The sequence below is a fragment of the Camellia sinensis genome, chromosome 11, assembly GCF_055761805.1.
Source record: "Camellia sinensis isolate YWXY chromosome 11, ASM5576180v1, whole genome shotgun sequence".
Lineage (NCBI taxonomy): Eukaryota > Viridiplantae > Streptophyta > Magnoliopsida > Ericales > Theaceae > Camellia > Camellia sinensis.
In genome coordinates this window covers 76,218,969-76,232,517 of record NC_138971.1, presented here as the reverse complement: position 1 = coordinate 76,232,517, position 13,549 = coordinate 76,218,969, and positions in this window count along the sequence as shown.

Below are 13,549 nucleotides of genomic sequence, written 5' to 3'. Positions count from 1 at the left end.
GCATTGCTATGCACCACCTTACTTGCGTTGTCGCGCACACTTGTTGCATTGTAATGCACCTTTTTACATGCGTTGTCATGCACGTCTTGCTCGCATTGTTATGCGTACACTTAGGTTGCATTGTTATGTACCCCTTGCTTGCGTCGTCGCGCATGCCCCTGCTTGCATTGTTATGACCTACTTACATTATTATACTCGTGTTTATCTCATATTGAAATGATTTCTTGATCTAACGTTGAACGTAACTTTCTACTATATTGTACCTGTTGAATTTCTTTCTTTTGCAGGCACGATATTGTATGTATGGTTCATTCAAGGTCAGTTTTTGTTAAGTTTGGACGTACCATTTCTCCACTTGCGTGCCGCAATTGGACGTACTCGCACTGTTAAGTGCATCGCGCTTTCTTGCGCAACCTTTCTCCACTCACGTGCCGCGTTTGGACGTACCCGCACTGTTAAGTGTATCGCGCTTTCTTCCGTAACCTTTCTCCACTCGCGTGTTGCGTTTGGACGTACCCGCACTGTTAAGTGTATCGCGCTTTCTTGCGCAACCTTTCTCCACTCGCGTGCCGCGTTTGGATGTACCCGCACTGTTAAGTGCATCGCGCTTTTTTGCGCAACCTTTCTCCACTCGCATGCCGCGTTTGGATGTACCCGCACTATTAAGTGCATCGCGCTTTCTTACGCAACCCTTTCTCCACTCGCGTGTCGCATTTGGACGTACCCTTTCTGCACTCGCGTGCCGCGTTTGGACATACCCGCATTGTCAGGTGCTTTGCGCTTTCTTGCGCGACCCTTTCTCCACTCATATGCCGCGTTTGGACGTACCCTTTCTCTACTCGCGTGCCGCGATTAGACGTACCCTTTCTCCACTAGCGTGCCGCGTTTAGACGTACCCCTCTCCTCTCACGTTTGGCACGCATTTGGATGATTGCCCTTTTTTGTACAGTCCTTTCCTCTCATGCGTGTGCCACGCTAAGAGATGCTCCATTTCCTCTCATGCGTATGCCACGCTGAGAGATGCTCTCTTGCCTCTCTTGCGTGTGATATGCCGAGAGATATTGTGTTTGAGACTCCGGGTGTCCTCGGTAGTCACTTTTAATCTTCTCCGCGAGAGGCACAATGAGAATTGCATAATTTTCTTACATCCTTTTTGTTGGAAAGTGTAGGACCGTTATCTCTTATTCGCTTGTTTAAATTGTTGTATTTATTTCGTATAAATGCTTCATTACAGCTTTCTTTGCATGATCATAAGTTATGCTCGGCATCTTGCTTGTCATTTGCATCTTGCCCCTGCCTGCAGGCGCATCTCTTTGTTATCCTGTATGCTTGTCTGAGTCTTCGGCCTTGTCAAAAATGGGTCGTCTCTGGGCTTTGACATTCACTCCCGTCATCTCATGACTTTCGAGTTCTGTCAAAGAGGGGCAACTGTAGACACCCCATTTTTGACCGTCTTCAAGACTTGGACGTCGTCGTTTGAACACTCGATGATCATCCAGGCCTGTGTCCATTTTGAGTTCCCGGAGGTCTTGGCCGCGCACCTTGCCTCAAGATCTCTTAACTTGTTTGTTTTGTGCTTGATTGAGGACCAAGCACTTGTGTTTTTGTTTCTAAGGGAAGAGGGTGGCTTGTTTGCCATACCCTCAACCCACTGGCCAAGGCTTGAAGCCATCGGCCCTGTTTTCTCACCATCGGCCAAAAGTATTGGCCGATCGGCACTATATTTGGTCGGCCAGCACTTATGTTGGTCGATCAGCCATTTTTCGTGGCCGAACCCTATTCATCTACTTTATGCAGATATTTTGTGCCAACTGGCACAGCTAGTATCCACAATTACCCCCCTTCATACACGTGCATGGAGGGATTTTCCCTTTGCTTAGCTTCTCCAAAAAGCTTTGCAAATTATATTTCTATAAGAGGGGAGGCCCTCATCCCTTCTCAGGGGTTCTGAAATTTAGGGTTCTAGAAGTTGTATCAATCTATCTCTATATTTCCCTCTCTTTACATCTTTGTGTGTGTATTTGTGCTGAAAAGTGTAGTATTGTCTTACTATTGCACACAAACACCTAGCAATACACCATCCTTGGTTGCTAAGGCATTAGGGAGTTAGTGTTAGGGTCCTTGAGCTATTTTTGATCAGAAAAATGTGCTGGTGTTGTGTTCTTGAAGGTGTTCTTCAAGGGTGAGCATTCTTGCTTTAGATGCCCCTTTCTTGCTTAAGATTTTATCCCTTCTTGCTTATTGTTTTAAGCTTAGCTATTAACTGATAAAAGTTCTGTTTTTACTTGCTTTAGAACTTTGTTTAAGGTCATTTTGAGGTTTGGGGTTGTTTACCCCCTCTAAGGCCTTGTTAGGCCTTGTTTTAGGCCATCTCTTTTGGTCCTTTCTTTAAGCTTTGCATGACCTTTCTACCACTAAAATCCAGAGGAATTTCAGTGGTGGAAAGGTGGTTTTGAGGTTTTAAATAGGAGAGGGTCATCCCCCCTCCTTGTTGTCTTAAATGCTTGCATAAATGGCTTATGTAGATAGCATGTGTGCTTAGCTTGTTTTAGCTTCATTTCAGCATGTATTAGGCTTTGTTTTGCCATAATACACCTCTGTTTTGAGTTGGTTTGATGGCCCCTTACATGCGTCATGTACTTGCCTTGCAATCCTCTTATTTGCCTTAACATGCATCATGTTGTAACATATCATTTTAGCATGATTTTGGCTCAACTCCATGAAGCTTTTAGCCTTGTTATAGCATGCTAGAGCTTTGATTTGAGTTGTTTTAACCATGTATGCCATGCTTTGTATAGCCACCATGCAACCTAGCTTGTTAGCTTTCAGTATCCAAGTCACTAGCATGCATTACTTGGCTTATTTCAATGATTTGGCATCATTTGTTATGTTATTTCAGTCCATGTTTCATGCTAGTTTACTTGCATTTGTCATCCTTTCAATGCTTTAAAGGGTTTGTGTTTTATGCCTCATGATTGGATCATTGTGCATGCTTCCATGCTTAGGTCATTTGGATGCCATCTAAGTGGGTTTTTGGGCTCATTCTAACATGCCATAACTCTAATTTTATTGGCTTATGTCATGCCATGTTTGGTTTTGACAGGTGTAGTGTAACACACCTTTTGTAGCCTTGCATGCCTCATGTTTTTGGCATTGTGTTCTAGCTTGTGTTGGCTAGTTTCGAGCATGTTTTCGGTCTTGTTTGGACCTGCCTTGGGACTATTTTGGGTCCCCTTGGCCCTTTGGGGCTTGCCTTGTGTGGCCATGGTTTGAGTCCTTTGGCTAGCTTCAAGCTTTAAGTTTTCTTGCAAGCTTTACTTGTGTAGCTTAGTTGGTTTGGCACCTCTCCATGCATGATTTCAGAGCTTAAAATGTATGCCTCATGTTCATGTTTGTCCTCTTTTAAGTATTCTTGAAAGTTGCCCTCTTATGCCTAGGTATTGGACCATTTACTTGTGCATGCTTTGACATGCTTTCATGCTTCAATTGATCATGTTTGGCCACTGATTTGGGCCTATTTGAGAGCTGTCCATTTTGATTTAAGTCCATCCTTTGCATGTTGTTGCATGCTTGCCTTGAATGTTGTTGCATACTTGGCCTATTGCATGTTGTCACTTGCTCGAGTTATATTGCATTTGGCATGCCTTTTGTTAAGTTGCTTTGCATATTTGCATGCATTGTCCCTTGCATGTTGTTGCATGCTTACCCCACATGTTGTTACATGCTTATCTATCCTTGAATGTTGTCACATGCCTTGCATGTTTGCATGCTTGCCTAGGTTGCATTACATTTGGCATGCTTATTACCATTAGCCTTGTATGGTATTGTCCTTAAGATGCTCATGTTGCATTAGTTTTGCTTGCATGATTGCATCCCTTGCCTCTTTTCGAGGCCTCTTTACCGCTTTAGTAGCTTAATTAATTTGTTTAATTAGTTAAGTGTTGTGTAATAATTAATTAGCTAGTTAGTTAGTTAATTAGTCAATTTGTATTATTCTTTCGGACCCTCCATCGAGAGGACGAATTTTGTAATAAGTGTGCGTGAGTGTGTGAATGTCTTCCAACCCCACGTCTTTCTCCCTTTTACTTACCTACTTTTGATGGTCAGTTTAGGCTCATTTTCAATTAGCATCCTTATGCTATGCATGTTTGCATCATTCATCTGTCTTGCATGCACCGAGCTCGGCGCATCATACAAACTGCATTGTATTTCAATACCAAGTTGAATACATGTATCAATTATTGCATTTCACATGACATTTTAGAATAGCCGAGCCTACGTCTAGTTGCTTTTTGTATGTGTTGCATTAGCCATCTTAACATGAACTAGGATCATGCATTGATTACTAACTAGTTTTTGTTTTGGCTCGGAATACTCGGTGTTTATGCTTTAGCATCCTTGCATGAATGTGAGTGTTGCCATGATAGCATGCTTGCCATGAGGCTATTTGCTTATGTGATATAACTACCTGAATGCCTAAGGGTGAAGGTTGGATTACTTAAATTGGAACAATCCATTGAAATGCGAGTTTTAAGCCCACTTGAGAGTGGCAAAATAATGTTTTCTAAGCACACTTGAGGGTGGCCAATCTACGTCTTAGCCTACTTGCGAGTAGCATTTTCAAACCATTTTCAAATAAACGAACATGAAATGTTTTGTTCCAATTTAGGCGATCTAGTCTATTCTTGTGTGGTGTGCGCACCACATAGTAAATTCTAGCTAATAAACCAAAATAAGAACGCATATGTTTTCAAAAACAAAATATCATGTTTAGTACAGGCCGATCTTTGATCGGGCGAGCGGGGGTGCTCATAGATGACCTTCCCCAATCGTACCCAAGTTCCCGAGCCGAGGCAACTTTGGTGATGACGAACACGTGGCCTTAGGCAACGAGTTAAGGTTTCCTAAATTCCCCCAAAACAAAATATTTAGGTGGCCACTCTGTATCTGGCAAAGCAGTCCATGTTTGGCACTTCTTTCTTAAAAATCAGTTTTCCAAAATGATTTACCGGATTTGGACTCTTTAGTGATTTATCGATCTCGCATTGCACTTTGCAGGATTAGATTTAGAACCCTGACATTTGAGTCCGAACTGTAGTAGCATTGAAACCCTCGGGGCGCGTCTATACCGGCCACTATTGCACAGGTTCATCTTGCTGCAATAGAGGACAAATAGAGCATATATAGAGTATTTCAAGGGTTTGTTTGCACAACTCACCCCTTCTTTTCATGAACAAATCTAAGGAGTAGCAAGTTCGGTTTACAAACCACCAATAGATGCAATTTCATTGCATGATGGCTTGTGAAACCAAGTGTGCTAGTTCAATTAATGCAAAACAAGACACAAACTTCCTCCCTTTCATGAATGATCAAGGGAAGTGGTGACCTTGGAACCTTGTGTTCAATTTTCCGTGTGATCAATTAACGTTCGATTGAACACAACCAAATTATTATCTTGCACCATTTTAGTTCCACTTTTAGTTACTCCATTTTAATTACCTTGCAATTCCTTAGTCACTTAAATCCAATGGTGAGTTAAAGTCCTCTAACGGAAAGAGGGCTCAAAACACAAGTTGCTTTGGGCATGAAAGAAGCATCATACCGTTGGTAATGAACCCCCAAAGGGATTAGACCATTAAGTATGAAACCTTAACAAGTGACTTGAAACCACTTTCAAAGCAAAATAAAAAGCCAAGAATAGAGCAAGGTTGTAGAGATTATTAGTGCTGAAATGAAGTATGAAAAGCCAAAAATAAGTGCTATCAACTCAAACAAGTGATGTGTAAGGCCTAAAACATCAAGCTTATGAGGACAATTACACTAAAAGCATGCAAACAAAGCTCAAATGCAAACAACAGCCTAAAAAAGTCCTCAAATAGGTTGAAAGCAGTCCTAAAACATGCTAGAATTAAGCTAAAAATAGCTAGATTAATATCCTAAAACATGGCACCAACTAGGCTAGTAAACAAGACACAAGGAAGGGAGGCTAACCCCTCCAAATTTGAACTTCAAAACGTGATTTTGGCCATTGAAAAAGCTCTGACAATTAGTGTTTAAAAGCTTGGAAAATATAGTAAAATGGTGGAAAACACAAGGGCAAATGCCTCCAAAACAAGGTACAAAGAAGGGCAATCAACCCCACAACCTTTAATGGCCTTACACCCAAGTTTCAGCCCAAAAAACACAAAGTTTTGACAACCCAAAAAAACGGAAAAACAGTAGGAATAATAACAAATAAAACAAAGCTACAAGCAAAGTCTTATACGTCTTGTAGAGAAGAAGCAATTCCAAGCAACAAAACCAAGTGAACACACCCTCTAGAGCTCAAACCAAGCTCAAAAGAACCTCAGCTCAAAGATGAGAAGATTTGTTATGGGTGTATAGGCAAAGGTTGAAGATTTGAAGGCAAAAGTGTAGAGATTTGGTATATATATATATATATAGAGAGAGAGAGAGAGGGAGAGAATTGTAAAGAGAGAGAAAAAAATTTGATCTCAAAATTTTCTAATCTTTGAACAAAAGAAAGGGGCCTCCTATATATAGAAAACATGAAATTCTCTCAAGGAGATCCAGACCTACACATGGGAATAAATGCATGCATCTGTGAAAATAGCTAGCACAGCTGGCATAAAATATCTGCAAAATACAATCGTGGCCAACAAGCCACATCAGTGGCCAACAGCCAAAAAATGATGGATGGTAGCCCAAAAGGGGTGGTCGGCAGGCCACCGGAGGCTGCAAGCTGAAAAAGCTAGGCTTGGTCCAAAACTAGGGCGACAAAGGTACAGGGTTTGAAAGGTTCAAAGTTGTGGCAATCCGCTGAGGACTTCGAGTACTTGGCAAGCATATAAACTCATCATCGGGTGTGCATGCAAGGATGCCCAAGTCATAAGAGCCATCAAAAATGAGGTGTCTACACTTTGGACTCAATGAATTAAAAAATGGTTGGTAATTAAAATAGGACTAAAATGGTGCAAGGTAATACTTGGTTTTGTGTTCAATCGGACATTAATTGAACACATAGAAGTTTGAAGCATTTCATACTCATTAGTGATGAAATGATTCAAGTTTCCAAGGTCACCACTTCCCTTAATCAATTCATGAAAGGGAGGAGGTTTGAGTCTTATTTTGTTGCATTTATTGAACTTGCACACTTTGGTTCATAAGCCATTATGCAATGAAATTGTTTGAGTTGATGGTTTGTGGACCGAGTTTTGTCTCTCTTTTGATTTGTTCATGATAAGGAGGGGTCAGTTGTGTAGACAACCCTTGAGAATGCCCTGTGCATGCTCTGTTTGTTCTCTGTTGCAGCAAGATGAACCTTGCAGCAGTGGCCGACAGGCCACTTTCTATGGCTAGCAGGCCACCTTTGATGGTCGGCCGGCCACTAATGCAAAATTCAGCAATGTGTTTTTTGAGCAGGGCAGAGTTATTCTGGAAGTGGACAAAGTTGTTAGTGTTCTACTGTAAACAGAGACCTTCTGGAAGCAAAACAGTGGCTTTTCGGATGGAAACCAAGCACGTGCATGAGCATTCCTTGCGTATCAAGCATGTTTAAGTTTAAATATTTAGCTTAGATATTTGTTGAAATTAATTAGTTGTAGCTAGTTAATTTTGTAAAGTGTTATAATTAATTAATTAGTTAACTAGTTGGTCGATTTCGCCTTATAATAATTTTAGTCAACTAGAATAGTTATTTAATCAATTTGTTGTAATAATTAGTTAAGTAGTTTAGCTAATTTTAATTTTTTTTTTTTTTTTTTTGTAATAATTAGCTTAGCTTCAATTAGTTAGTTAGCCAGTTAGTTTACTCGGGCTCTCTTTCGTGAGAGCGCAATGTAATCACGTGTATGTCTTCCAACCCCACGTATTTCTCCCTTTTATTTACTAGCTTATGAAGGTTAGTTTAGGGCATCATATTTTATTTAGCATACTTCATGTTTACATCCATTTGTCTTGCATGCACTGAGGCTCAATTCATTATTCTAACTTGCGTTGTTTGTTTAAAACTTCTTTGAATACGTGCTTAGACTGCATACTATTTAATTGATTCATTTTCGATATTAACAGCCGAGCCTATTTAGATTGTATATCGCATGTGTTGCATTAGTCATATCGCTTAGTTAGGAATCTTGCATTTTTCTAACTTCTTTCTTTTTTGGCTTGGAGTACTAGGTGAGCCTTTACTCACTTTAGCATAATTGCATGAGTGTTGATGTTGCCATGTTTAGCATGCTTGCTGTGAGGCTAATTGCTTAAGTGCTATAATTACTTGAATGCCTGTGGATGAAGGCTAATTTCTATAATTGGAATAATTTGAGTAAATGTTTATATGCGATCACTTTTCAAGTGGTACATATTTTGAAACAACTTTTCAAACAAACATGAATTGAGATGTTCCATTTCTTGAAGATTTAGTCTATACTTGTGTGTGTGTGTGTGTGCGCTTTACAATGAAACTGTACCGGAATGTGTGTATCAGCTACAAGTTGGGTATCAATTTTGGGGGTAGAATTTAGTGTTGAGTGCAGTCCTACTGCTTTGATTACTTCTGTGTGTTGTTAACATCTTAGCTAAGGTGTTGTGCTGTTTCTGATTACTACTTTCTTTTTGCTTCATTTCTTTTTATTAGGTAGTTTAACACCATAGCTTCGGAAAGTCTGGATATCCCCTAAGTACTCTAGACCTGTGTCAAAAGGCTTTGCAAACCTGAAGATCTTGTTAGGGGATAGCCCATGTTTACTTCACTCTTACTGGTTACTAGATGGAGGAGAGTCTGGCAGAGTTTGCCGGTCCAATTTCTACAGCAATCACCCGTCAATTCACCTGCATCTAGTCAGGCTCAGGGATAGTCTTCTACATCTAGTTGTAGGCGCGCCCGCGGAGGCCTCATACTACAGTTCGGACTCGCGATTTTGTTGTCGCGGTTCTTAATCTGAACCAAAGAGTCCAAATCCGGCAAATCGTTTTGAGAAAACAGATTTTGAAAGAAGTGCCAAACATGAACTGCTTTGCCAGATACAGAGTCGCCACCTAAATATTTTATTAAAGGGGAATTTAGGAAACCCTGACTCGGTGCCGAAGGCCACATGTCCGTCATCACCGGAGTTGTCTCGGCTCGGGAGCTTGGGTACGATCGGGGAAGGTCAGCTATGAGCACCCCCTCTCGCCCGGTCCGAAGACCGGCCTCTACTAACCGTGATATCCAGTTTTGAAAACGTTATGTGTTCTTATTCCAATTATTAGCCTAGCATTACTATGTTATGCGCGCAGCAAACAAGTATAGACTAGATTGCCTAATTTGGAAAGAAACATTGCATATCCGTTTGTTTTAAAAATGTTTTGAAATTTGCTACTCGCAAGTAGGCTAAAAATACGGATTTCAACGAGTTTTTCCAACTCAAACAATCCAACCTTCACCCACAGGCATCCAAGCAGTTTATAACACATAAGCATCTAGCCACATGTTAAGCATGCTGACATGGCAACATTCACACTCATGCGATATGCTAAAGTGGAAATACTTACATCGTACTCCGTGCCAAAACAAAGAACTCGTTAGCAAACATGCATGATCCAAGTCCACGTCAAGTGCCTAATGCATCGCATACAAAGTGTTGCCAGAATAGGCTCGGCTATCCTAAACATGGCATGTGAGAAATGCACAACTATCACATATTCAGTTTAGAATTTGAAGTACAAATGCAGTTAGCGTGATGTACCGAGCCTAATACATGTAGCACAAATGCATGAATGCACGCATGCATAGCATAAGGTATGCTAATTTAAACGTGCCCTAATCTACCATCGTAAGCAGGTAAATAAAAGGGAAGAAATAAGTGAGGTTGGAAGACATACACACCACCCACACACACTTATTACAGATTTGCCCTCGTTCGGAGGGACCAAATAAATATTACAAATTAATTAACTACGCAAGGTAATTAATATTACAAATTAATTAATTTAATTAACAAATTAAATTAAGCTAAGAAAACAGATAAACCGCCTCGAGAAACGCGCCGCCATGCATAGGCTGCCTCTGTTTTCCTTCATTCACTCCTCTGGAGGCTGTCAAAACCGCAGGACTGCGTCCTTGGGCACTGGGGAGTACCATCGGCTGAGTGGAATTACCACCGACAGTGGTATGTGGCCATCGGCACAAAATGAAGCCATCGGCAGAGGATTGATTGCCGGCCGGCACCTTACACTGCCGATCGGCAGGATGTTCCTGCAGAATCTGCAAATGACAGTAACAGAGGGCAAGGCAAAGCATGGCAGCACAATTCAAGGCATGTATGCAACAATCATGTCCCTTGTCATGGTAATGACTCAAAGGGGCATGTGCCTCGATTTTCGGACCACCAATCATGCATTTCCATGCATGATGGCCCAAAGAACCAAGTATGCAACTTTGATTTCAAATGCATGAAAACCAAATCAAACCAAACAAGGCTCAATTCCTATCACTAAGTCAAGGAACAAAGCATGCATGCAACATGCAATGCAACCTAGGCATGCAACCTAAGGATGCAACATGGCATGGCAACAAGCTTATGCAAGCATACAAGCATACATATGGCAATGCAAATGGGCGCAAAGATGGACTTAAACATGAATTAGGCAGCTCTAAATAGGCCTAAAACAGTAGCCATAATGCCCAAAGATGGAGGCTAAACACACATGCACACACACACATGTTAAGACCCAACACTTAGGCACAAAGCAAGCAACATTCAAGCACACTTGAAAGAGGCATTCATGGACTAAAAGCATGCAACATAAGCTCTGAAAATCATGCTAATACATGGTGCCAAACCAAGCAATAAATCAAGCCAAACATGCAACAAATAGTCCAAGTGTTCAAAGCAAATCAAAGGAGCATTGAACTACACTTAACAAGGCCAAACATGGCGTGGACTAAAGGACTAAAAACAGAATTTTAGCATGTTAAAACAAGGCTAAAGGATTACTTAGATGGCATCTAAATGATCCAAAACAAAAGCATGCACAAACACCAAAACATGGAGCATTGTTATACAAGCTTAAGAGGCATTAAAGATACATGCAAGGCGATCAAACAAGCATGGAAGTGGGACTGAAATAACATGTAAAGTGACCCCAAATCACCAAATCGATGCAAAGATGTCATGCTACACATGCACATACTCAAGGCCAACAAGCCTAAATACAAAGGAGCTATATAATGCATGCTGAAATCAACCCAAATACTTATGGACAGATCTAAAATATGTCAAAATAAGCACAAAATCTTCACAAGACCAAGCCTAAAACATGCTCCAACAAAGGCTAACAACCTAAGACATGTTAAGGCATAAACAAGGCATTACAAGGCAACTATGCTAAGCATGCATGGAGTACCAAAACCAACTTAAAGTCATGTTATATTATGGATATATAAGCATGAAAAACAACCTAAACATGCTCAACACACACTCAAGCATAATGCTCTCTCAAGAGGCCAAAACATGCCCTTTTCAAGGACAACAAGGAGAGGGGGTGGCCCTCTCCTTCTTGGGACTTCAAGGCATCATCTTCACCACTGAAATCCCTCAAGATTTCAGTGGTGAAGAGACCCCAACACCAAAATCCCGGAGCTAGCACAAAATGGCTCAAAATGAGACCTTTCAAGGCCTAAGGGTGGTCAACTACCCTCAAACAACAAAACACTCTTAATAAACAATAAAGAGGGCCTAAAAACAGAACTTTTTTATGTTATACAATAAGCACAAAAACAGCTCTAAGACAAGTAGAAAATCAATGCAAAAATGGGGAAAAAGGAGACTAGGTTCTCACCCTTGAAGACCCCTTCACAAATGGTGCTCCAATGGCCTCCTTTAGCTTGAATCCAATGCAAAAACTTCAAAATCAGTCCCTTAGAACCTCAGTTCCAAGAGGAAGGTGAAACACTAGGTGTTTGTGTGCAATAGTAAGACACAAAACACCTAGTGTACAAATGAGAGGGAAAGAGAGATAGAAAATGTATATAACTCAAACCCTAGAACCAGAGCTCAACCATGGCTATCTAAGCTCTCAAAATATCCTAAGTCTCTAACCTAAGTCCCCTCTTTTCTACAAGAGAGAGCCTCTCTCTATATGTCTTGTAAAGCTTACAAGACAAGCTTTACAAGAGGGAGATCCCTCCATACACGTGTATGGAGGGATGCAAAAGCAAGACAGCTGTCTAAAAATATCTGCAAAAGCAGATGAACAGCAATCGGCCGGCCAAAAATGCCATCTTGGCCAAAAAGAGTGTCGACCGGCACAAAATAGTGCTGACCGGCAACAAAAAGTGCCGGCCGGTAAACTATATTGCCGGTGGCAGCAAACACCAGCCGGTGGCCTCTAGCCACTGCCGGTGGTGGGTGGGGATGGTCCACAAGCCCTACCCTGCCCTTCCAAGGCAAAACACAAGTGTTCGGTGCAAAACCAGACACTAAACGGTCAAGTTCGGAGATCCCGAGGCAGGGCGCGCGAGCCGAGACCTCCGGGAACTCCAAACGAACACGATCATGGATAATCACCGAGTGTTCAAACGGTGACGTCCAAGTCTTGAGGACGGTCAAAAATGGGGTGTCTACAGTTGCCCCTCTTTAACAGAACTCGAAAGTCATAACAATGACGGGAGTGAATGACAAAGCCCAGAGACGACCCATTTTTGACAAGGCCGAAGACTTAGACAAACATGCAAGACAAACAAGATATGCGCCCGAAGGCAGGGGCAAAATGCAAGACAATGCACGAAGCCGAGCATAACTTATGATCATGCAAAGAAAGCTGTAATGAAGCAAACATGCGACAGTTTTAAGCTAGCATACCAAACTACACTACAATGCAGAAAGGATGTAAGAGAATTATGTAATTCTCAATACTTCTCGCTCGGAGGATACAATACCTGTGCGGTTTGTCTGGTTGCGCCAACCTCAAATGAACCGTACATACAATATCGTGCCTGAAAAGAAAACAAACTTAACAGGTACAATATTGTTAGCAACATGCATGACAATGCAAATGTGGATGCAAAACGATATGCAATATATACAAAACAATGTATAAACAATGCAAATGAAGATGCAATGTAATTGAAACAATGCAAACTACATGCAAAGCAATTGAATCATGATCCAATCATGAGCGGTTCGAAACCACACCTATGTCAAATAGATTGATGGAGATAACAAGTCTGTCTACCATAGAACGGTCAACTGAACTATGAGCATTGTAGACAGACGCAAGAACAAGTATTGGGTGGAATTGACATAAGTGGGGAAACGACCCGCTGGAGAAAGGACTACGATCCTAATGCCGGATGCAAAAATCGACACTACAATGTAATATATATGGATATGCTAGGAAGATGGCAATGGATATGGCACGCAGGTCAAACCAAATCTTGCCTAGGAAAGGCATGTACACATACGAGCCATGTGTAACACAGAAAAGGTGCCGCAACCCTCAACCAACATATAGCGTGGAATCGGCGCGATACACATGCAGAACTGTGTTTTAACATGAAAAGTAAGGGCAC